At 36.7% G+C, this 27,020-nt stretch overlaps 1 protein-coding gene and 1 long non-coding RNA gene across 4 annotated transcripts in view; one reads left to right on the forward strand and one right to left on the reverse strand.

Annotated features, from left to right (window-relative positions):
• LOC103163537 overlaps positions 1-1,557 on the reverse strand; it is a 39,573-nt gene extending 38,016 nt beyond the window's left edge. For both annotated transcript variants that reach the window (XR_003481560.2, XR_004768720.1), the window contains exon 1: positions 976-1,557. This is a non-coding gene — a long non-coding RNA (uncharacterized LOC103163537). The remainder of the gene's footprint in view (positions 1-975) is intronic.
• Nyap2 (neuronal tyrosine-phosphorylated phosphoinositide-3-kinase adaptor 2) overlaps positions 1-27,020 on the forward strand; it is a 223,821-nt gene that overhangs the window by 43,294 nt on the left and 153,507 nt on the right. The gene's annotated exons all lie outside the window — the stretch shown is intronic.

A 27,020-nucleotide genomic window follows, 5' to 3' on the forward strand; every position in this document is an offset into this window, starting at 1 on the left:
ATGCCATATGCCATTTTATTGGCCCCAAGAGTGCATTTGTAAATACACAGAGTTAAATTCAATTCATTTTCATGTTAATGAAGACCAAAGGTCATATGCCAGGCAGGTAGAAAAAAAGATACTGTTCAATGAAACATTTGCTTTTCTTTATTAAAGGCCACAAGAGAGGTACAAGCCTTTCATAACCAGATGGGTTCACTGTGACAAGACTACTCATATACTTTGTTTTGTACCACAAAAGTTTTTGATGAGACAGAAATAATTTGGAATGATTCCTAAGAAAATTTTGATAATTGACTTGACCCTTAACTCTTTCTTTTTCCTTAGTTACTTGGTTATTGTTAAAACAGAATTAATTTTCCTGATTTATAAGAACAGATAAAAACAATACAAATATCAAAGGAAATTCAGTTAAAGATGTGTTTAAGAAAGTATATGTAAATTAAACATTTTCTGTAGCTTTGAGATTTCAGAATGTCTGTCAGACTATGTAGTTCAGATTATTATTTTTATAAAGCCAGTGTTACTAGGTGTCTAGTACATTTATTTAGAAAAGATTGAAGAGTTTTTATTTTAGTTTTAATAGGATAAAAAAAGTCTTAGTTTTGTTTGAGTCAATTTAGAAATAATGGGACTTGAAAATCTTTTTATACATTTTACACACCAACCACGGTTTCTCCACCATCCCCTCCTCCCTTTCTCCCCCGCCCACTTCCCCCTTACTTGCCCCCGCCCCATCCACTTCTCAGAAAGCATAAAGCCTCCCCTGGGGACTCAACAAGCCTGACATATTAAGATGAGTCAGGATCAAGACCCTTCCTCCTGCTTCAAGGCTGAGCAAGGCATCCACCATAGGGAATTGGCTCCAATAATGGGAATTTTGCTTGGAATGTAGATTTCTGAATGCCAGTTCACACACACACACACAAAAAGAAATCCTAGTATGTCCTGTGTTCCCCTAGAGATGAATTTTACCTGTCGTATTGAAGTTTTGTTAGGCAGGTGCTCAGAGGAGTGTTTCAGCTCCTCTGTCCCACCTTTAGCATCTGCAAATTAAAATTCATGAAATATATTTTAGTTCACTGAAATATAAATGTCTAATTCCTCCTGAATATTTTAGTCAAGAATCTTTAACATATTTATTAGCTTATACTGAACTTTAAATCTACTTCTTTTCATTAAGACAAGCATGGAGAGAATGAACAGCCATGCCTTTCTCCTACATGGATGGCATGCTCTGATTGAGTCCTATTATCGAGTGTTTCGTTGATATTCTGTGCTTGTAGTTCACAAACTCATACTTAGTATCTTCCAAGTTCTCTTTATATGGCTCCAGACATAGCCACATTACTTGGTGGATACTTAGAGCCAAACTCAAATCCTCATGTCTATACAGCAAGCATTCTTCTCCCCAGGCAATCTCTCCACTTCCATACTTTTACCACTTACCTTACTCAGTTAAAAATGTGGGAAAATTTCCCGCCACACATTATAAGTAAATGTTGTAATTCAATATCAGCATTAATTAGAAATATAAATTTCCAGCCATGTTAAATTCTAATTAGAAGTATGCATTTATGTCATGTAAAATGTAATAGCTAATGAAACTTGAGACTATTAATGTTTATTATATACATACTTGATAAAAGTATATCACAAGCTTATTTTTAAAATTTATTTCCTTTGATTTTCTGTTGCACATATGTTTCTGCAGATATTTAAAGGTAAATACACAAGAAAGCAGTTAATAATAAACTTAGGAAGAAACTAAATATGTAAGTCATAACAGGTTTAAATTTTGGATTTGAAATATTAAATAATGCTCCTCTTTCTTCACGTTTTAAACTTTTGTTGAGTGTTCTTTTACTGTCTTCCCCTTGCTTCCACCATCATCCTGACAACTTCTTTCATCTTTCTTCTGTTACCTGATAAGTTTTACTTATTTCCTCATGACATATGCTAGCCCAGACTTGAAGACTCCAGCCTCCAATTTTAGTATCTAAATAAATGTCTCTGTAATGGGTAATGTTGTGTATGGGTCAAAGGAGACGCATGTCTGCCATCCATCTTCCTGATCACATTAGGTCATATTCTTCCAGGCCATGTCTAAAGAAATGTGATTCCCATAAGCCGTACTGAAATCCCTGACTTTGCAAATACAAATGACCTGAATCAGAGCATAACCAGAATACAAGACAGGAGAAGTATTGTCAGTAATTGTGAGTTCAGTGAGATCAAAATTTCATTTAGAATCTCCACAAATAGATTCACTTGGTATATGTATTTTTTAAAAAATGTATTTCTTGTTCCAGTAGCATTTGATATATAGTCTACATATATTGAAGTAGTCTTATATTGTTTCATCTAGCTCATCTTAATAATAGATATATATTTGGAGATTATAATTATCTGGTTGCTATTCATCATGATCTGTAGCAAGAGATTCAAGTTCAAATAAACCACTAGGAGTAGACATGTAACATGCATGATGAGACAGGTCTTGGGAGAAATGAGCAAGTATCAATAAGTAAATAGGAGAAGTTGAGTCTTGTTGAGTCCATTGCCTGACTTCAGCTCACAGTATAATAAGTGTGCTAGTTAGATTTCTATTATGGGACCAAATAAGGGAAAAAATCCACTTAAATGTGGAAACATATTTTGATCTACAGTTTTAGAGATCAGCTAATTCTATTGTTTGGAGCCTTCCCAATGTAGAGCACCATAGTAGAAACACTAGTCTTCAGTGGCCTCCTTCCTTCAACTAGGCCCCTTCTCCTATAAACTCATCAATGAAATGGCATGCTGTAAGGTTAGACCTCTTGATTTAATCACATACCTCAATAGAATCAGCAGCTGGGGACCAAAACTTAGAAACATGAACTTTTAGAAACATTTTGTTTTCGTGTGTGTGTGTGTGTGTGTGTGTGTGTGTGTGTGTGTGTGTGTGTGTGTGTGTGTGTGTGTGATACCTATGTCTGTATGTGCTTATGTGGACACAGACATCCATGCATGAAGAGGTCAGAAGTTGATGGTAGGTATCTTTCTTTCACTCTCCACATTATTTTATGGGCTATATTTTATCACTGAGCTGGAGCTTGCTGATTGGCTAGACCTCCTGGCCAGCAAGCACCAGAAATCTGTCTTCCCAGCACTGGGATTATGCTACTAAATTTGTCTTTTCATGTGCATGTTGGGGATCTGAACTCAATTCCTCATGCAGATTTTAGTATGTGATCTCCAAACAAACCCTGAAGCCTCACACCTGCATCTCACCATACTTTGACTTGAATTTAGCTATTGCCACAGGGTGCAAATTGGTAGAGTTTGCTTTCAGTGTTGAAGTAGAAGATAAAACTCAGGCTCACTGCCATCTCTGGAATTTGGGATTATTTTTCAGCAAACTATTTAGTGGCACACAAATTGTAGAAGTAATTCTGTCAAACCGAATAGGTTATCCATCAATCAATGGTGTTACTTTCACATATTTGCAATGTTGACATATTTCTGATAAGCACTTTAACTGTGAATCATGTGGTCTTTTATTCAGAGTTGTTTCTTTAGAGAAAAAACTATCATGTTCAGCTTTGTCTGTAGCAGTGAACCTGCTTTCCCTCCTCTTTCCCTCCTCCTCCTCCATTCTACCTCCTACTCCCATATCAAGATGTAATTTACCAGCAATTCCTGCCTCTCTGCCTTACTCTGCCATCATGGACTCTAGCCCTCTGTAACTGTAAAGCAAAGTTAAACATTCTCTTTCATAAGTTGCCTTTGTCATAGTGTTTTTTTCACAGCAGTAGATAAGTAACTAAGACAGACACCTCGAGTGCCCTATCTAATTAAATTTGTGGCAAGAGGACAGAATGAATTGGTTCCTAAAATGTAGTGTAAGCAGAGGTACTTTGCCCAAAGTCTCTGTTATGGAAGATTTGTCCTCTTTAATTCCTTAAATCTGAAATGTCTCACCTAGCTCGTGTATTTGAATTAGTCCCCAGGACTACATTAGAGTTCTGTCCCGTTGCCCACCCATCACTGCTTCTGTTCCACTCCTTTTGCCCACAGTGGTCCTAGAGACATTCTCTGATCAACATCTCACTTATCTTCCAGACTCTGATGTGTAGCTTGATGTCACAACTTATCATCATCCATCTTTTGGGAAATATAGAAAGACTGTGAGACAAGCTGCAGAGAAGGAAGAAAATATCCTATAGATGAAGTATGGGAATAGGAATGTTTTTAGGGCTGGGGATGGTAGAATAAATGATAGGAGAGTCCTGATGATAAGCTGATGAGGAATATGACAACTTCATTTGAGCTGGAAGCAGGTGAATCATGAAGTGGCTTCATCAAAACTCATTTGTGGTCACGGTTCCATTATGGAGGCTTCTCCATCCACCATTGCTGGTCCTTTTGATTAAGAACAAGGCAAATACTTATTAATGTGGAGTTTCTGATTCTGGTAAATGAGTTGACTATGAGAAAGAGATTGTTGTGCCATAGTACACTGTATGCTTCTTAAGTGATTCTGACAGGTTAGGAGTGGTGTGTGACACCATGTACAGATGTCTCTGGGCTTACAAAGGAAACAGGTGACCAATGAGAATGCATTGGGAGTAGGGGACCTCGACTGCTGTCATGCATGGTACACGTCCTGTCCTCTCTTGGCTGATTACACATTGAAGTGCTATGTACTATCCCTTGAGGTAATATTTGCATGTTTATGAAGAAAATTTGGCATAAGATGAAGCTTTTATAAAATTATCGATTTTGATTTTAGTGTGGTGTGTGTGTGTGTGTGTATGTGTGTGTGTGTGTGTGTGTGTGTGTGTGTGTGTGTGTGTGTGTGTGTGTGTGAGTGTGTGATGGTAGTTATATTCATATGTGTGCATGTATGCTTGCCTATGTGCAAGCCAGAGGACAGCATCTGGAATTTTCCCGTATTTGTCTTTGCCTTATTTGTTGAGGATCTCTAGCAGGACCTGGAGATTGCCATTTTAGCTAAACTGGTTGGGTATAAACCCCAGGGATCCCTCTCCCCTAGGTTACAGATGCTCTGTCATTCCCAGGGTTTTGTGGATATTAGGGATCTGAACTCAGTTGCTCATGCTTTCCTGGCAAGCTTGTTACCCAGTCACCTATCTCTTCAGTCTCCCTTTTATGACAGTGTCATACTATGTAGCTAGACTGGCCTTAACTGACTCTTGACAGTAGTCCAGGCTAGCATTTTCAGACTTTATTCCCTGGCCTCATCCTTACTGAATGCTGGAATTTCTCTCTTGGGTTAGACTTGTGAATTATTTATAATTCCTAGTGTTTTCTTGCTCTTCATATATTCTAAAATGTCTTTCTGTGTCATGGAGTACATAACCCAAAACAAAAACAAAAACATGTCTGATGTTCCATGAGTACATTACAAAGAACAAATATCTGAACATTTTCCTATCACAATCAGTAAAGTCACTTTACTTTTCCACATTCCTATATTCCTGCCCTTTGTTGAGTTTCTATAATGTTCTATTCTCTAACATTCACTAATACCTTATGCACAAAATAACTACACTCTTAAGAAGCAATCAGCAGGCTTATTAAAACTCACCTATAATGGAAGGAACCAAATTGTTCATTAATCTACATTGCAAATAGTGGCCTGGTGGCCTAAACTACCTTGTACTTGGTCTATTATACAACACCAAACAGAAAAAAGTCTATATACAGCCTTTCTATATTTCTTCCAAATATACTACTTCCCTAAAACACTGTTCCTTTAAACGTTTGCAAAAGATTTATGCCTCCTTGTCATATGCTACGTTTTTATTTCCCTATTCATTTTAGAAAAGGGCTGTGCATAGATTCTTTATTTTGCTCATTTTGTGTGTGAGTGGGGAGGGTAGCATGAACACCAGGACATCAGGTGAAAATCACCCCTCCACCTTTTATCCTTAAGATTAAGAAAATGAGAATTTGACAACTACGTAGAGGATTAAGAGATGACTTGGGTAAAATACTAATAGAGAACAGGAAATGTTTGAATTCTTTTACTTCCAGCATCCTGTGTCATGCTTCAAACCCCAGGTGTGAGTCTTGTTCTGCTCCCCATTGTGAAACTGATTAGGAGTTATGCCAAGTGAGGGATGGAGGCAGCAGGAGTTGCTTTAAGGATTCTCCTGTTTAAAATGGTATTTAGCACTAACATATATATTTAAAAATTAAAACAGAGAGAACCTCAGAAGAATCAAAGCTTGAAGGATGAAGAATTTGTCTAGATGGTGTCTCAACAATTCTGATTCCTCCAGATATTCTAATCTTTTATGCTATGAAGATATTTTTTTTGTTTGGTATCAGCAAAACGTTGCTTAGACAATCTACTTGGCTAGGTTGTTATCTCCATTGCCTTTTTTCTTGCCTGAAATACCCTTCCACTAATTTTTTAATACCTCTGAAGAGATTGTCAAAGAGGCCTTCCTGCCTTTCAATAAGATTTTTTTTTATGGGCCAATCAGTCAGTAAAGTATTTATTGGCTTTCAATTCATATGCACATAGCGTGCATGCTGGGCTCTGTGACTCGGGAATATAAAATAATGTCATTCAAATTTAGTAATTAAAGAAAAAGTAATGCTATGCTGTTATACACACACACACACACACACACACACACACACACACACACACACAAATAGCTAAATTATGTGGAATGTGTTTACTTGTTGTAATCATTTGCTTAGGCAATACATTCTTACTGAGTTCCTGCTGTATGCTAGCTGATACTCTGACACTAGGGAGATGTATTTAGAAAAGCTGATGAATCATCAGAAATTTAGATTTAGATTTGGTCAAATGATTTTGAAATTCAGTGTGTAGAACTGTATTCAGATTGTTGAGAAGATAAGAGTAAAGAAAGAAAGAAAGAAAGAAAGAAAGAAAGAAAGAAAGAAAGAAAGAAAGAAAGAAAAAGCAACAGGGACATGATATAGGAGAAGAAACAGATTATTCAAACCTCTGCTTAAATTGAAATGGGTCATTTATTCTAGGGGGATTTGGTGGTCCAAACAAGTTGTGTTAGAGTGATAAATAAAGGAACTTACACATAGAAACACAAAAGATCAATGATAAAAATCAAAGATCTGTAAAAAGTAGCAATGTAGGAGATTCAAAAGCAAGATCCAAATTCAGTTATCCTAATAAAATATTGGAGAACATATCTGCTTGGTGAAAGATGAAAAATAATAAGAATGGGGCATGTGAGGACTTGAAGAAGAAACAGAACAAAATGTTCACTCCTAGTAATGATAGATGCTTTCATTGTAACCATGAACTGGATCATAGGTCTAATACCTTTTGATTCTATCCTTGTGAACCTTTTCTCTGTCCATTGAGTCTATTTGCATAACTTGAAGAAAATGGGGCTAGCAGAAAATAGTTAGTAGGGATATTCTGATGATTTTGCAAAAAGAATTATTGCAGCTTTTTATTTATCAGGCCCTCTGTAACTAGTGAGTGGCAGCTCCATATATGCTGCATTAGTTAGTCTCACATTGGCAGAGTGTAGAAAATAGATGCTTCTTAATGTTTCTTATGATGTGTGTGTGCATGGGTGTATAAACATGTGTGTGTGTGTGTGTGTGTGTGTGTGTGTGTGTGTGTGTGTGTGTGTGTATGTGTGTGTGTTCATGTCTGTGCATGTGCCTGTGTACACACATGCAGGATGCATCTGATAACATGCTGCCTCTGAAATATTACTATAAAATTTGGTCTTTATTTTCTTCAGTTCTGTTCATTGCTATGTTACACACACACACACACACACAGAGAGAGAGAGAGAGAGAGAGAGAGACAGAGAGAGAGAGACAGAGAGAGAGAGACAGAGATAGACAGAGAGAGAGAGAGAGAGAGAGAGAGAGAGAGAGAGAACGTTACTCCCCCAGTTACTACAAATGAAAGTGAAATCTCATTAGGTTGGACTTTGATGTATTCATTAGAATAATTTGAAGCCCCAAATTTCAGAACAGAAGTGCAGTCTGGCATATATGGTTCAGCTCTTTTGAATTCTGTTGGTTTTTCTGAAATGCTTGCTATGCTTGAAGAGAAGTGCACACAGCGTTTCTTGTAGGTAGAAAGCAAATTATTTCTCAGTGATGGGTGTGGGCACGATGCTGACAGAATGCAGGGCATAAGATACCTTGTATCACTTATATACTAAAATATTAGTATCAAGCCCTTTACTTGGGAAGTAACTAAAAACAAAAATGAAAACAGGGTTCATGTGATGGCATCTGGCTGAAAAATATCACGTAACATTTTACACAAATATACATGTAAAATCTTACATGAGGTATTTTTATAGGACAAAGCCCAAAGTCATGGCAAAGGTTGTTATGATAAATCTTTCCACCATAAGCTGCCTGAGCCCCACTGCCACGTGTGTGCTTTACGAAAACCGCCTGCCCGAGTTAGGCCCAAATGAATACACAGAAACTTGTATTAGGTTCAATACTGCTTGGCCATGACTAGGATTCCTCATCTGTTAGCTCAGTCTTAATTATCATAAATCTATATATTTTATAAGACTTATCTTATCAGACACCTCGTTGGCGTCCCTCCTGGCTGGTGGATCACATCGTGCTGCTGGAGCAGGAGAGGAGGAGAAAAGAGACCCTTCCTGTTTCTCCTTCACTTAAATATGAGTCTCCTTTCTATGTCACTTCCTGCCTGGATCACCACTTCTCTACTACATTTCCCAGAATCCTCTTTGACTCCTAGTCCCATCTAACTTGCTATCTCATTGGCCAAACAACATTTTATTTAACAATCAATAAGATAAACATACACAGTACATTCCCCATCAAAAGGTGACTAACTTGCATCCTTATCTGTGGAAATTTTCTCACAACTAAAGCTAAAGTTTTGCCAAGAGTTGACTTTCAATTCCTTCTTGAGGGATTTTAATCATGCCTCCATTGTTTATGGAAAGTGAACAGATACTAGACAAGTTATAAAAAATGTTCATCAGAGACAACATCTGGATTGATGAACATATTATAGAATGGCAGTCCTCAAGTCATGTTTGAAAGCTAAAACTTAGTAGCTTTTCATATCCTGGTGTGTTTGTGTTAGACTATACATGTGTGCATGTGTGATACACACACGCATATAGGCATATATGTGGAGCTATTACTATGATTGTAGGTTTAAAATATCTAAAAGTATATTTATCACGTATTTGAAAAATAATATTCTCTATCAAACTGTTTTTATCCTCTCTATACAAGGGAGCACAAAGATACTATGGTACTTAGCATCTGTTTTAAGTCATTCAGCTTCCTCTAATCTGTAGAGGAGGATAGTAAACTGAGTACATCCTAATATATAAGTAGAACAGACTTATATGGATGCTCTCTGCCACCACCTGTATAGTTGCATTGGTTGAACAAGCATTTGCAGTGGATTGCTACTGGCTTCCAGATCTGGGGTGAAGTACTTTGTGGATGCATTATGTTAAACACACCCATAAGTCCCATGTGGAACTTCCTGCCTCGTTGTGCATAGACAAGTGACCAGAGACATCAAAATTCAATTGGTCCGAAAATAATTAGTCTATTTTCAAACTCAGTCCAGTACTAACACTTTTATTACAGTCCGAAGTAAGCAAACTAGGAGAGGTGCTGAATTATCAAGTTATTTAAAAGCCCAATTTTCTGATTTTCAAAAGTGTTAATCTCTAAGCAGAAATTATATATATACATTAAATTAAATACATTAAATACATTAAATACATTAAATATATACATTAAATGTATATATATAATTTGAATCTTTTTTAAAAGGTAGGTTTATTGGAAATAAGTAAATGAAACTTCTCTGTAGTAGATAAATGTAACATTATTCCTTTTCCCCCAAATACCATTTATATGACATTTTTGAATGCACTTGTGAGTTTGAGTCTACATAACTAGAGGCATTCGACATTCGTGGTGTGATTCTTGAATTCCAAGTAGATCGGTAGTCAGTTTTCTAGAAGAGCCCTTTACTGACTTAAAAAAAGATCTATCTTTATTCCTGCTTGTGGAAGACATTTTTAAAGAAAATAAAACTGCACTTAAAGTATGAAAAAAGAAGATATAGATAAATCAATAAATTTTACCGAATGCATTTGATGATATTTCACTGAGGACAATAAACTTCTCCAAAGTGACAGTTGTTGGGGAATTTGTTTTTTGGGGTTTTTTTTTTTTTTTGGTTTTTTTGTTTGTTTGTTTGTTTGTTTTATAGCTGAGTTCTGCACTGTGGCTGCAGAACACTCATGGTAGTGTGCCAACGAGGCTCATTCTCCCTAAGGATGCCAGCTCTTCTTTGTTTCATTGTCTCCTCTGTGGGACTTGAAATTTTCTGTGTAATGTTACCTTGTGATAATGCTGATATTGAAAACATAAACAAGAGCACAGGAAAAAATAAGCCTACTTTTATTTAGTTGTTGTGAGGAGAATTTCCAAATTGTGTAATGAAAGGAGCCTGCAATCTCTGAAAAGTGAAGTGATTTCTGGTGATATCTCCCTGTGTATCTGAATCTCACCTATTTTAGACTGAAAAAATCACTTAAACTCTCAAGTGATAAGTCACATATCTTGAGTTAGTGATCTCTTTCCTGATTCTGTCCAACCATTTCATTGTTGACTTAACAGAAGTGTACAGTAACCAATAAGTATAAAATTCTGAACTGGTTTCTCTATGAGAAACTGTGGGGTACCTGTCTCTACATTTAGAGAAGTTATGTGTTTAGAATATTTCTCTGTAGTAATGATTCCGGAGACCAAAATGGATCATAGGAAATAAGTTCTTCATATTTCAGTCAAATAAACAGAAGCCAGAGCTGCCAGACCCAGAGAAACTGGTGACTTTCTAATAACCATGTGAGGGAGAAGACACTAGGATGGTTCACAATTTGATGGCACTAGAGAATATCAGGATAGTTTAGAAGGAAACTCAGTACAAACTAAAACAGTAAATAAAGGCCTACCAAGCAGATTAGTTTTAGTACCTACCTGAAAAACACTCTATAAAAAGTTTATGCCACATCATGTCTCCTCCCCCCTTAGGGAGGTTGAGTTGGGGGAAGAACAGAAGAGAGCAAGATAAGAGATACTATAATAGATGGAGACATTTTAGGTTTAAAGAGAAATCAGGCACTAGGGAAATGTCTGGAGAGCTACAAAGATGACACCAACTAACAATTTAAGCAACAGAGGAGAGGCTACCTTAAATGCCCTCCCCTGATAATGAGATTGATGACTAATTTATATACCATCCAATAGCCTTCATCCAGCAGCTTGTGGAAGTAGAAGCAGACACCCACAGCTAAACACTAAACTGAACTGGAATTCAGTTGCAGAGAAGGAGGACTGATGAGCAAAGGGGTCCATACCAGGCTGGTGAAACCCACAGAAACAGCTGACGTGAACCAGGGGGAGCTCTTAGTCCCCAGACTGAATACTGGGAAACCAGCATGGGACTAATCCAGACCCCATGAATGTGGGTGTCAGTAAGAAGACCTCGGAAATGTATGGAGTCTCTTGTTGTGGATCAGTACTTATTCCTAGCCTAGGAATGGACTTTGGGAGCCCATTCCACATGGAGGGATACTCCCTGAGCCTAGACATGAAGGGTGGGCCTAGGCCCTATCCCAAAGGATATGACAGACTCTGAGACCCCCTACGGAAGGCCTCATCCTTCCTAAGGAGCAGAAATGGTATGGGATAAATAGGGTGTTAGTTGGGGGGGGACAGGGGAGGAGGGGAGTGAGAGGGAACTGGGATTGACATGTAAAATAATCTTTCTAATTCAAATAAAAAAATTAAAAAGAAGAAAAGCTTATGCCAGATTTCTGTTTGTTGTAAGGACATTGTAATTTTAGTTCTCTACCAAGTATTGTCCTAGAAAATATATAACAGAAACTTTAAAATATCTGTATTTCTTTATATACATGCATGCATACATGCATGCATGCATACATACATACATACATACATACATACATACATACATACATACATACATACATACATATATGCATATGTGTATAAGTATTATGCCATCACACTTAGGACCTATCTGTGCTATCAATTTTTTATCATCTCCTGAATCTAGACATTCAACACCTTAAACTGAGTTTGATTTTCGAATGTCTATGAATTTTCACTATATAACAAAACTACAAATGTTGATTTTTCAATCTCTATATCATTGCATAGCATTATAATAGGAAAATAACCTTAACCTAAGGACTTAGAGATGCGAGAAATAGTGACATCACTGGAATAGAGTGTATTATTGGATTATTTGTTTTTTTCCTGAGTTATCAAATTATGAATTTCATAGTATGTTTTAAAAAGTTAGCTACATTTGCTGGGACATTAGTGGTGCAGGCCTTTAATCCCAGCACTCGGGAGGCAGAGGCAGGCAGATCTCTGTGAGTTTGAGGCCAGCCTGGTCTCCAGAGCAAGTGCCAGGCTAGGCTCCAAAGCTACACAGAGAAACCCTGTGTTGAAAAACAAAACAAAACAAAAAGTTAGCTAAGTTTAACAAATTTCAGAAATGTACTGAAAATTTAAATCTCTTTATTAGTGTACTTAGATTCCCTTTTATATGCTACTGCCATTTTTTCTGGAAAAAGGGGGATCGTGTAGAGGAATATTATATAATATATGTAATATATCATATGTAATAAAATGATATTTTGCACATATAACTTGCACATTTTGTATGTGTTCATTGTTTCTCAAACTTCAACATGCAAGTAAATGTCTTGGATACCTTGTGAAGATTCGCAATTTGATTTAGTAAGCTTGAAAGTCTATATAGATAGTGTTGTTCCATACATCAAACATGGTATGGCAAATGCCTTGACTAGTTTCCTTAGAGGCTTGCTATATAAGATTATCTATCTATCTATCTATCTATCTATCTGTCTGTCTGTCTGTCTGTCTGTCTGTCTGTCTGTCTGTCTATCTATCTACCTATCTATCTATCTTTCATGTCATTAACAAAAATATTAGTTTGGGAGTTGGGAAGACAGATCAGTTGATACAGTACTTCCTGTACAAACTTGAGTACCTGAGTTTGAGCCCCAGAACCTAGTTGAAGACTAGTATACAGACAGAGAAATGGCTCATCAAGTAAAGGTGTTTGCTGCCAAGCTTGTCAGACTGATTTTCAGCCCCTGGGAACCACATGGTGGAAGGAAAGAACCAAATACTACACACATCATCCTTTGACATTCACGTATTTACACATGTACTGTAGCATGTGTACACACACAGACACACACAAAATGAATTGAATTAAAAATTTTAAAAGTCAATTGGATTGGCTTGTTCATTTCTTATTCTTCCCAGTTCTTGAGAAACAGAGACAGGTCACTCCAGCTTAGTGACCGGGAAGACTAGCTTAATCAGCTAGTCTCCATAAGATACTCCATCTCTAAGAAACATGGTGAATGGCTCTTGATGAATAATGCCCAGGGTTGACCTTTGACCTCTGCATCTATGGGTGTACCCGCACACACATGCGCATCCACACATAATTGCATATATTAAAACAAAATAAGTAAATCTTATTAATCCATTTTTTTCTCAAATTTGAGGTGACTCCAAGACACAACTCTTGATGGTACATTTAATAATTTGTGTCCCCCTTTGATCCTGTTAAGCTAGTAAAAACTAATATGTACTAATATGTACTACACATGTATGTGTGTTTGTGTTTGACCACAGACATATTTGTTAGAAAGAAAACCACAAAATTATAGCTTGTAGGCTGGAAATGGAATATGTACTGCTAATCACTCTATTGATCATATTGTTTTTATTCTTAGAAGTATGACTTTTAAATTTTGGGAGAAATCTAAATTTTAAATTATGTATTACCAGGTGTAGTAAGATTACTGCTTTGGAGGTTGAGGAAGGGGGATTTCAAATTCAAGAAAGTTACAGAGCCAGGTGGTGGCGCATGCCTTTAATCTCAGCACTTGGGAGGCAGAGACTGGTGAATCTCTATGAGTTCAAGGTCAGCCTGGTCTACAGAGCAAGTTCTACGACAGGCTCCAAAGCTACACAGAGAAAGCCTGTTTGGAAAAAAACAAAACAAAACAAAACAAAAACAGAAAGAAAGAAAGTTGCAGAATAAATTCAGAGGTAGCCTGAGCACTTAGTGAGACCTTGTCTAAAGAGAAAAGTTGGAATATGGCTGGTGATAAAGATTATGGGTAGAGCACTTTCCTTAGTTTCGGTTACAGAGCTGGAGGAAGAGTTAGAGAAGAAGGAGTGGGAAAGGAGGGTACTTTTTCAAGAAAAGTATAGGACCTAAAAGATACATATTAAATGTGGAATTGGAGAAATTAAAGAAAAATGGTCAAAATCCTATTAGAGGGAAGAAGGGAGGGGACAAAGGATGGATGATTGGATAGAGGATCAGGGGCCAGAGCAAGGCACACAGAGAGACAGAGACAGGGAATTTTCAAAGTATCTCTTGTCACCTGTTAATATAGCAGTAAGATTGATAAATACTGGATGAGATAGAAGGTAGGCCTTTATGGACAAGTCACAAGAAAATTGTTTCAACAGTAAAGGAAACGGGTAAAGAAAGTGGCTTATGGTCAAGCATGGTGGTGTATGGCCATAACCCCAGCAATCAAAAAGCTTGGGGCCAGAGAATCATTAGTTTCATGATATCCTGAGCTACCAAATAAGTTTTATCTCTAGAAAGAAAAAAGGAAGACATGAAATGAGATATCTATCACTGGGGAGTGAATATGTTTTAAAATTTCAATAAGATTTGATTGAAAGTCAAAGGAGAGAAATACATTTATGACTCAAAGAACATCCAAGGGAAAAAATATTGAAGAAGGGGAAGGAATTCCAGATGGTGGTAATTCTCTTTACCCTTCAGCCAGAAAAAAAGCCAGGTAAACAAATGACAGTCATAAAACCCATCTCTTTAAATTGGTAATCTCTTGCATGAGAGTCTCTTGCTCTTATAAGCCCATGTCATTTGTTCCTAATTTAACACACAAGTTGTCACAAGTTAATAAAATTCCCCACTGCATCAGGAATGCATCAACACAGTCTAGTTATTTAGCAAACTAAATGAAAAATGTCCAGACAATTTAAACTACCCTAAATGATCCAGTGGGAGAGTTAAAAGACACTGTTTCTTTATGCATACCAACAGTTCTTTAATTAAACGGTATAGTTTGCCAAAGGCTCAACTTCCCACTGGTACTCATAGTCCAGCCAAAAGAATAACTCATAATAGTTTTGTTGATTCTCTTCCAATGCACTGTGGAAATGCCTAGAATTTCAAAATACTAATGTCTCTTAATTTACAAGCAATTACTAAATGCATTTGCATGTGCAATCACCTTGAATGTCACATAATGTGACCACTGTTTCCTTAAGGACACCTCTCTGAGAATTCAGAGGTTAAAGTTGAGCTGTTAAGATATAGAAAGCATCTCATTTCTTCTTAGAATGAACAATTTCACCAAAATTTGCCCATTGTGGCTTCCATTCCTCCAGCCCTGTTTTGTGTTAAAGAATTTTCCTAATGCAAATATTATTCCATTTCCATATTCCTCTCTTCAATTTCAGAGCAATCCCAAAGGGAAATATATATTAAGAAATTCTAATTCTTTAACTTGTCTACTGATGAACTTCAAGCAGGTAACCTTGATAAAAGTTAAAGCAAAGTGGATACTACTTTATAATAAATTCTAAAATATTACAAAATGATAAATTTTTATTTAGACTGTCATTTCTGATAATCTAAGACTTTTAATTTTTAGAGAAAAATCTTATAAGTTTTACAAATTTGTTAATTTGGTGTTTAGATTTAATAGCTATTGTTGACAGGAGTTAATGGAAAAGGTAGGGGTGGCTAGGTACAAATTTTAGAAACAAGAAATATTGTCTTTTCTCCTCTATGGTTTATAAATATTCAGCAGAAAATGAATGTATTTGGAGTAGATGCTATAATAGAAAATGTATCAATAATTGAAAGCACAGTGTGGATGGAGAGAAGAAGAAGGTAGCTAACTTAGTAGGTAGATATAAGGAATATTTCATGCATGAAGGATTATTCAATGGGATGTGTGCTTCAGTGGAATCAACAAATTCCTTACAAAGGGGAAAAAGAAATAATATTGGAACAATGAGTAATGAGGTTCTGCTTTTCTTCCTTATGTATTGAATTTGTTAATTTTGGTTATTAAAATTTTAAAAATTAGTTGATATAGTTTAGTTCAATAGCATGTAACAAGTGTTACATGTTACAGCATTGACACTCTGAAATTTAGGCTATTCATTCCTTATTGTTTACAATGTCTTTGATGTGTTTAATATAATGCCACAATACAGAACTTTATCTTTTTCTTCTCATTTCTCCCTGAAGTACATGTCTTTGGAATGTTAGAAACACTTCTATATTTTATGACATAACATCTGGGGAACTTTGGCTGAAGGCTACTGATTTTTGGTTCCTCTTTGTTTTAGAGTGTCTTTTTCTCAGAAACCATTATCATGTTTCAAGAAATAGTCAGGTTATCCTTGTTTCCCTGGTGACTTTGACTGATCAATGTTTTCTCCAATGGTCAACTATTTTTAAAAAATGGGAAAGTTACTGTGAGTACTATGTTTTTATCTAATTAGTTATCATCAATTAATTTAATGACTTTCTGTCCATTTTAAAAAATTACCATCCTAAGTTCAATCAATGTCTATATTGGGTTTGTGTTTTAGTTCTAAAGTTTGGTACAGAATTTGCATGTAAGATTTTTATTTAATAAAGAAATGAACAAATTAGAAAACAACAGTATGAAAAACACAGTCATGCTGACAATTACCCATTAATTATTTATTGCAATGTCAACCAACTGATTGAAAGTAGCTATGCTCACCTCTGAGTCACCATTCTTCTTTATGAAAAAATATGAATAAATATTTCTGAAAAATTAAAAAGAAAATGCTAAATGAGTTATGCTTTTGAAGACTAATATGTAAAGTAGGTAAAGTTTGTAACATTCTTTGTCCAAAAGGGACTACCTGCCATTTTACAGTAAAGGATCCATTAAAGAGAAAACATCTCTCTCTCTCTCTCTCTCTCTCTCTCTCTCTCTGAGCTTTTTCTTTTTTCCCTAAAAATATTTGAACTGTCTGCTTCACCATCCTTATTCTCTGTATTTATGAATATCTGTGATGGCTGCTGGAGACAGTGAAGGATTCAAATAGGATACCTCAAGCTAGCATGGTGGTGTTTCTTGTCTCAACTGCTTCTGTCTTCTTCTGTAGATTTTCCTAGTCTTATCTTGCCAGCAAAGATTATGCATCACATCAATAAGATAGTATTTAATATCTTTAATATTAAACACATTTAATGTCTGCTTTAGTGTGCCAGAGATTGTTAAAGAGGAAAGTATAGCCACAAACAACGAGTGGAATGATCATTTCTATTGAAAGACACTGCTGAGATCCCAAAATGGTTTATTATCTCTTCACTTAGATGCAACAGGAAACCAAGCCTTCCAGAATGTTATTTTATATTCTTGCTGCTTAGCTGCCTGCTGTCCCCATTGCCATCTCTTTCTCCCCATCTAGGATCATCAAATTCCCTCCTCTAGGTTTCCTAGTTGCATTCCCTAGGTGCCTTTTCCCCAGACAAACCTACTCTGAGCAAATGACTTAGATAAACAATTGTGCAGTCTTCCTGAAAATGGGAAAAACAAGAGATTAAAAGAAATGGAGAAAATGCTTCATAGCAGAAGAGTGAAGCCTGAGGACCCATTGTTTCAGGGATTCTGTGGACTGTTCAGGACCACCTCTGACAGCTGGTAAATACTTTATCCCTTTTAGGGAGAGCTCAGGTTTTGTTTATCTAACACGTTTGATGCTATAGTGTACCTGTGTGGTTTTGTGCATTAGTAATTTATATGCAGTTAATGAATAATACAAAATTCATCTATAGTAAATGTTTAAAAACCAAGTAATCACACTGTTCTGCAGTGAACAGCACTAAATTATTTACTAGAAACCAGGGTAAGAGGATAAATATATGTCAGATGTGCTTATCTCAAATGGAATTATAATAAATGAGACTTCGGAGACTTGGGGAGGGGTCATAGATAGGTTTGTGGTTCACCTTTCAAGCATAGCTCCATTGTCATAGGTGTATCAGTGTGTGTGTGTGTGTGTGTGTGTGTGTGTGTGTGTGTGTTCAGCTTTTTGTGGGTCAAAACAAAGATTAAAAACTTGGGGAAAGTTAAGCTAATCTACCACAATATACAGTCCTACCTTAGTTTGAAAGGAGAGTTTAAGGATGGAAAATGTTAACTTCTGACTCATCTTGGAGCTGTTGATGAAATTTCACATGCTCAGTGAAAGCAATGCTAAAGTTTCTTTGATTATAATTATTTGTAATACTTGTACCCAAAGTGTCATCTATTTTTACAGAGGGTACAAAGTTAGCAATAAATATATACAAACATGAGCTAAACTAATAGTGTTAGAGATATACCAAGGAGGAAATTTCTGTCAATATTTAATTTAGTTCTCAAAATAGTAGCTAATTTTTAGTTTTACACAGGTAATTGAAATAATCTTGAATGTATTTCACTTCCCAGAATAAGATGACAAGAAAATACTTCAATGAAACAACTTTTAACTTGGGGAAATATTATGGCCTGTCCCCAAATTTCAGACACAAAAAATTATTCTCTTGAAAAGGGAAGTTTTGATTATATGAAAATATACCAGAGATGAAAGCCTCCTTTTTTTTTACAAAGATTAATAAAAATGATAAATAAATGCAGGCAATTTAGTTGTAACTTTTCATATAAGTTTATAGTAAATCCATAGTTTTTTCATGAAGGACTCACATGAGTCAAGACATGTTTGGGGGTTATGAAATTGCAGTGTTCTGATTTTCTTGATCACCACAGAAATCAACCCTCAGATGTCTATAAAATTACTTTTCTAATTTGGTGCTTCATATGGAAAGCATTGTATGTGATATGCATTTGTTCCCTACATTTTTATTTTTACCTTATTCAATTCATATACATATGTATATGAATTATACATACATTCTTCTCTCTGTGTGTGAGGGGGTGGCATGGAGCACATATGGAGGTCAGAGAAATGCTGGCCCAGTTAGTTCTTTCTTTGTGTGTGAATTCCTGGGATCAAATTCAGGTTGTCAAGCTTAGTGGCAAGCACCTTTACTTACTCAGCCATCTCAACCAACCATGTTTCTGACAATTTAAAGAGCTAGAAGTAATTACATGCTTTTGTTTAGTGTAATCTTTTTTTTTCTAGCTCTGTCCATAGGCTGCATTCTTTTGAACTCTTGGAATAATAGTTTTTCTTCCCAATTATAAATTCCATGGGAAATGGTACTTAGGTAGGTTCATAACACTTCATCAGGACTTGGCTACTTGGTATTGATATTTGTGGCTTTCATGTAGTCTAGTCTTACTGATTCAGAAACTGCCTTTGGCTCATTGTTTTCTATTTTACCAAGCCTTCTGAATGAGTTTTGGTTCTCTGAAACAGCATAACCACCAGGCTTTCGACCTATACTGACATCCTTAACACCATTTGGTTAGTGGCTATTCAAACAGCTTAGTAACTTCTGTGCCTACGCCAAGTTTCTACTTACCTTGATTGGACAGCCTTTTATGTTGAAAAATTATCTAAGAACGAAGCAGGGTGAACAGCATGGAAGGTTACATTGCTCTCAGACTTGAAGGGAAAAGTATAATGAGTGCTTTTGCTCTCAGCTCCCTCTTTTGGAACAGCATGACCTGACTCTCAAGGAAACAAGCAAAGGATTTTAGCTAAGCAGAAGAAAAGGACATTACCACCACACCAGCCTATGCTGGAGGGAGGCTTCTAATCAGAAACATGACTAACAGTTGGGTCTGGACAATTCTTTATGTAGTGATGGTTTTGTGTATTTTAGGATGTTTTGCGGTATGTGTGACCTGTCATCAGTAAATGTATGTAGCATCCCTTAACACAAATTATGATAACCAAAGATATAACCAGCCATTGCCAAATGTAAGGATTTCCCACATTTTGGCTAAGAAATGCCATCCTGGGTTATACTTTTCCTTGATTCCCTTTTTACATGTCAACATTTGGTTAAGTTGATGAGGCAAAATAGAGATGGAGCAGCCATTACTTACTGCACCTTATTTCTTCTGCTATTCTTTTATGACCAGAGCAATGAGAAGAGCCCTAGATTCTTGAGAAGCTTCATTGCCTTTCATGCTCTAGAAATAACAAGTAAAAGATACTCAGTGATGTCTAGAGGAGGTTTAGTGCTCTTATTCTGGCACTAGCTCCCTTTGGAAAAATAACCAAGGGTGGGAGTTATGGAAGCAGATGAGCTGAAAAGAAAACTGCCAACTATTAACATTTCTGTAGGTGGTAGATGCTGCAAGATTTGATGCTGCTGAGAATTTTCTGAAGGTCTGTGTGAGCAGAGGAACAGTAGTATTTACTGTTAGTGTGTGAGGCACTGTGGAGGGGTGATTATTGTATCAGGTAAATAAGATCTCTGCTTCCAAATGCCACTGACTTTCTCCATGGAGATGTTTGTTTCTCATAAAGGACTTCTGGAATAACCTCTGGATGTGGACCTAGGCTTTGTTCATCTAAACTCATTATCATCTGATATCAAAGAAATTATAGTTATTTTAACATAAGAAGTTGCAGGACCTGTTTTGAAGGAGACTTGGCAGAAGAAGCAGCTCTGATATGAAACCCTCTTGTTCCCCACTTCTGCTCCTCTTTTTTTAACTCAGCCTTTTGTGGTCCCCTTCTTTGAGTAGACTGTCTCATATTAACCATTATCTATTCCTCTATGGAATCTGACCTTCAGCTGTTTCCTAGATACAAAAATTCTTACACAAGGAGCCTTACCCTTTAAGAAATGTTAGTCAAATATAGAAGACCCAACCCTGGCAAGGGAAAGCATGACTAGCACTTCTGAAATCACTGATAGAGCAAAACCCAAAAATCTATCTACTTACCAATGCCAGCTTCCAGCTTCTTCTGCCTCTTGTGGTTTCCATACCCCTGGATACTACAGGGAATGCATTGGCTTTGCATGTCTTGACTTCTTTTTCACTCTGAGAACAGTGGTGTTTTCTTATTTGTCCAAGGATAAACTCTGAAGAGGCTCTGGTCCCCCACTCCAATTTTGGTAAGAAGTAAAGGGACCCCTCTGAGATGTAGACCATAGGCTCATGATTCTCCTAACAGATTCCCTATGACTTGTGCTTTAGTCTGCAGTTTCCTTTCTGCTTTCCCTATAGATATTTTTTAACTTAACAGACTCTATTAAATAATCCCAACCAATAGAATTGTGTGAGCAAGTGGGTAAAACAGCAGCATTTCCATACTTCAGTGATTGCAAACAGATATTCAACTGTCTCTCTCTGTAAACAACCGCACATCTCTTTGTACAGTGTTTTATTTATGTTTTCTAATGCTGTGAAGAGACACCATTACCACGACTCTTATAAAGAAAAATATTTAACTGGGGATGGCTTACAATTTGGAAGTTTAGTCCATTCTTGGCACAGAGGGAATTATGGTTGTATGCAGGCAATCATGGTATGGAGAGGTAGCTGGGAGTTCTACATCTGGATCCACAGGCAGCAGGAAGAAAACTGACACATTGAGCCTGGCTTGAGCATCTGAGACCTTAAAACCTGCTTTGAGTGTGCCATTTCCTTCAACAACACCATATCTACTCCAACAAAGACATACCTCCTAATAGTGCTACTCCCTGGTGACCAAGCATCCAAATGCATGAATCTATGGTGGCATTCCTACTTAAACCACCACAAACAGTGGTTATACTTTAATAGGAAAGGGAATGAGTGCTTGGTCTGAGAGAAAAGGAAGGGTACCATTTGTAATTAGAAAAGAAAGATTAGATTTAGTATTGATAAGGTTTTCTCCTTAGTCTTCTTGTAAGTTTCTTCCAACCTACACATTGGCCATTATAGGTAAACCAAATTTTATTGATTTCCATATTATAGCCCCACTGCTGCTTAATAAAAAAAGAACAATAGAAGAAAATCGTAATTGTTTTCTCTAGTTCAACGTAGGGAAAAAAAAATAAAAGCTTGGCAGCATATGCCTAATGAAGCCATAAATGCCAGGAAACAGTGATAATCCTTGGCCTTGAAAAATACAATAAGCAGATTTTGTTTATTTAATTTAGGGGGAAGTTAGATTGCTCACTTTGTAAGTCAATCACAGAAACTTAATGGAATTTTAATTTCATTCCTTTGATAGGATTTTCGCTTCTCAAACTTTCTGAGCAGGCAGCCTCCTTTTTGTTTCTCTCTAATGGGACTGGTTTTGGAGAGTTTTGTGAGTCTATAGGACTAGATGATTCATTCAACTATCATAAATGAATTTCATCATGATGGTCACTAAATATGCTATCAGTAACAGTGAAACAAGAACTTCCTTTCAGGAACAATCTAGCTCAAAACCATACAATAAACAGGGAGTTGTGCCTCTCCAGCAAGGAAATGAATGTTTGCTGAGTATGCCTTGTTGAAAAGTCATGGGGAAGAGTTGTTTCAACTATGTCCATAAAAATGCATGGTGAATGACAATCTCCGTTTTCAATAGAAATTCTTGGCCCTGTTTCCTGTCTCCCCAACCCTAACACAAGTCCTTATCTTCACATGACAATTATGTCTTTGTAGATCCTATTCTCATCCATACAAGTTGCTTGATTTCTCTCAGAGCTTTCGAGTCATTAATAGTTCTACATCAAATAAAAGGATTAATTCTTATTTGTACACTAGAAGAGTAACAAATAACCTTCTTACTTTTTAATATGTAAGTATTAGTTTGTGTCTTGCTCAGAAATCCCCAATTTTTATCCAGAAACACCAGATTCTCTAGTCAAATCAGATGTGCAATAAAACAAAGTACCCTGCTCTTAAAAGCATGAGGCTGGGATTCATACAAGATTTAGCTTTTCAACCCTCACTATCATGATACAAAGCCCTAGAAAATTGGCTGAACATTAGTGCCTTGGAACCCTGACCTAAACCAAATGATAGAACCCTCCAGAGATGTATCTCAAAGGAAATTCTTTCAAAACCACCCTGTGTGGATCCAGTGTGCCACCACGGGTAAGACACTGAATAACTCTTTTCCCAGAGGATGAACACATTGTGGTGAGATTCCTGCCAAAAAAACACTGTAAGAAATACAGAGAACTGTGACAGGCTCTTGGCTGTTCACACCACATATCTGTATACTGTTAATCCATGTGACTTACTGCCAAGAAACCTGCTGACATGACCACAGAGCTGCTGTATTTCATGCATCCACCATTACAGGAGTTTCTGCTTGCCAGAATACTTCAGAGAATCATCAAACCAAATACTCCAGAGAGTCTCGGCAGTGTCTAATTCTGAGACTTAATTTCCATTCCATTCTGTTGTGTTATTTTGCATTCAGCATGCAGTGATGTCCCAAAGGTAGTTTTTTGATTACTTACAACATAAAGACTCCTGCTTGGCTCCATTAGCAAGGATGCATGAGACCCATAATCATTATCCTTTGAAGAAAATTTCCCAAACTTCTCCATGGCTGATGCTCAGAATCATTGGTTCAAAACACATATTGCTAATTGAGGAGACAGACCAGCTTTGAAGAAAACTAGATTTTTCTTGTGGATGTAAATGCATCTGCCTAACTCTGTAAACTTATATTTCTAAAAACCAATAAATAAAAATATGTTACTGAGAGGTGGTGGCACATGTCTTTAATCCCAGCACTCAGGAAGGCAGAGGCAGGCAGATCTCTGTGAGTTCAAGGCCAGTCTGGTCTACAGAGTGAGTTCTAGGACAGCCAGGGCTGTTACACACAGAAACCCTGTCTCAAAAAAGATAAGAGCAAGCAAAAAATTGTATTTTGCAAGTAGTGCTTACTATTCTTCAGATATGCCTCCTGAGTGGAAGAAATGATGAACAGGCTAAAGCTAGGGTGTTACTAATCAAGACAAAGTGCCTCAGTGATGGATTGCCAACTCAGCAACTAAAAGTGGGTCTGGGCTGCACTGACTCTGAGCACAGGTCTAGAGGAATGAGTCTAATAGATGGGAGCAACTAGTGTAAATTACAACTTGGATCTACCCTTGCCTTTTTTCAAGTGTGCAATCACCAAACATTATACCAAGTATTGACAATAGTTGACACCACCTTGAGGTGTTGAGCACCTGCAGCATGGATGGATAGAGGTAGGTGTCTTCTTGGTTTTCCTGTCCTGAAGGAGCATAATAGTCTTGACCAGTGTTATGAAATTTTTCACCTGGGCCATTGTCTACCCAGTATTTATGAATGTAGTTATATTCCAACTATAACATTAAATATGGAGACAGTATATACCATGATGGCCATGATTTGGAGTCTTCTAAATACTATCTAATTTATATAATACACTTTCTTAATGATACCTAAATAATTCTTAACCTAGAATATTTTTATAAAAAGATAAAAAGCAAGGTATATAATTTCTACCTAAAGGAGGGTATTCCATATAGCATATTACCTTCAGTGTAATTATAAAACAATGAGTGGCACATTTTTTAACTTGCTATTTATAGAGCTCCTTCATTTTTTCACCGGTTTATCATGCAATATCTACAGTCTCGAGTACAGGGGGCAGTGAGGTAAGCCCCTACACTCAAAAGAGTCATGAAAGACATAACGTCTCTAGGAACATGCTGACAGAGAGGTCAACAGGGGAGATTAATTTCCTAATAAATTCAGATACCCAGCTGTGGCTAGACCAACAAGAAGGGACTACAAAGAGTGGCCATAGTTTGATGAAGCTGGTCAGAGGCATCAAATAGTGGTGGCCTAGACAGAGAATCCCTGGGTCCTCTACAATACTGCATTGCTTACATCGGGGAGAAGGTTTTTACCTGCAAAGCTGTATAGGTATTGATATCATTAGTTTGGTATTATGTTTTACCCTTGTATGACAAGGATAGGTGGCTTAGTACTTTTACAGGTTGCAGTCTCTCTCTCAAAAACATTTTCAGCTTGTCCATTTCCCACCGTACATGGGAAAAGATAATCTCACTTGTACTTTTGGTCTTAGTCTACCTAATCCTTTTCCACTCTCAGAAGGCTTGGATGTGGGTGTTTGGGGGACATCCGGCTAGGTCCCTACCATGCTCAGCAGTCATATAGCTTGTTTGTATTGAAAGAAAGTATCTTATTGCTAGTGGAGCTTCTACCTTCTCTCTGGACCTGAGTTCATCATTCTGTATTATTCACTATCACATTTTGTGTTGAACACTGTCCATTCACTCTGTATTTGCTGACTTTTTTCTTTTATTATGGATGTTAAATCAGACCTTAAGTGACTTTGCATTGAAAAATCTCTCAGCAATTTGGAAAATCCAGGAAACAATAATGCATTCATGAAAAATGTTCTTTATATTTTTAGCCTGCAGTGAGCTGTCTTTGGAAAGAATTAGTTGCCCATTTCTCACACTTGCATTGCAGATCTGTCTGCTACAGTTGACTGATAGATATCCCGTCCCCATGCTTAGTGCTATTTTAAGCCATGAGAGATATTTGCCATGAATCTTGGTAGAAGTTACTTGTAGACTGGCTATCAATGTGACGATTTTCATCCCCTATAAAATGATTGGTTATAGGATACTTTTTGTAAGGAAATGAGCTATTTCCTAAGCTGTAAAGAGTTTATGACTTTAACATTTGTTATCTTTATTTTTCCTAAGCATTCTCTCTCTCTCTCTCTCTCTCTCTCTCTCTCTCTCTCTCTCTCTCTCTTAACCAGCAATACATATCTGGAACTCTACGCTCTATCTGACTCTGGAACTGTTTATGTTAAGCTGGAGTAAATAAGTGGGAATGGATGAAAGGGGTATGGCCTGAGTCTACAACCCAGGTAGAAGGATCCAAGGTGAAAAGCATGTCCCAGAAACTCTTAGGTCAGGAGCATGTCTATGATGGCTGGTATTTGTTAGGTAGGTTAATGCCATCTCACACCCACATGTCATAGTACTCCATCCATGTTAAGTAACTGAAATATCTGCATCAGGACCATCAGAGTCAACATTTTTCATATATATATATATATATAATATATATATATATATAAACTTTTAGGCATCCAATACCACACATATTCTATCCCTAGAATATTTTTCTTGTTTTATTAATTTTTATATGTCCAATCATAATGCTATGTCGCAAAGACACAGATTATCCTAGAAGTGTAATGTCCCAACATTGACCCCTTCAGTCTACTTATAGACCAGACCATGTTTTTTTTTTTTCCTTTATAAAGGGGTAAAATAATGCTATAGTTGAAATTCATAAGGTCATTGTAACAAACATATCACATTAAGAATAAATGTATTTCCTGTACATGTAAATTTTTCTATTTACAAATTATTTCGATGGTGAATCATGTCAAAGTTTTTTTTGTGAAGAATAGCTTCAGGTAAAATGAGACGTTTTTTAATGAAAGTGACTTTAAATGCATTCTACAAACACATATCAGGAGAGAACACCTCTACTCACTTTCTCAACATCAAGACTGAGCTTGTACAGGGCTATCATCTTAGATCTGGGAAGGGAGATTTACCTACGCTCTAGTTATTTTTTTGTATGTACAGTGTGAACAGAATAAACCATAGGAGACTATATATAGGACATAGGTTTTTTATTTTCCCAAAACAGGAAGTGGAATTTTCTACCTAGCACAAAACTTCCAAGGGAACTCCCTGTTGTCTCTCCCACTGCTAGCCAAGTCTTAGCCCCCACTTATGCTAACTAGTGCTTCAGCCTCCTGATTAAACTCCCTGCCAGTGGTCTCACCCTCTACTTCCATGATTTATTTGGAAATCAGGTTGCATGACATTACTATTTTGTTGAAATCTAGCAAGGAATTTTATAATT

This window comes from Cricetulus griseus, chromosome 2 (assembly GCF_003668045.3).
Source record: "Cricetulus griseus strain 17A/GY chromosome 2, alternate assembly CriGri-PICRH-1.0, whole genome shotgun sequence".
NCBI lineage: Eukaryota > Metazoa > Chordata > Mammalia > Rodentia > Cricetidae > Cricetulus > Cricetulus griseus.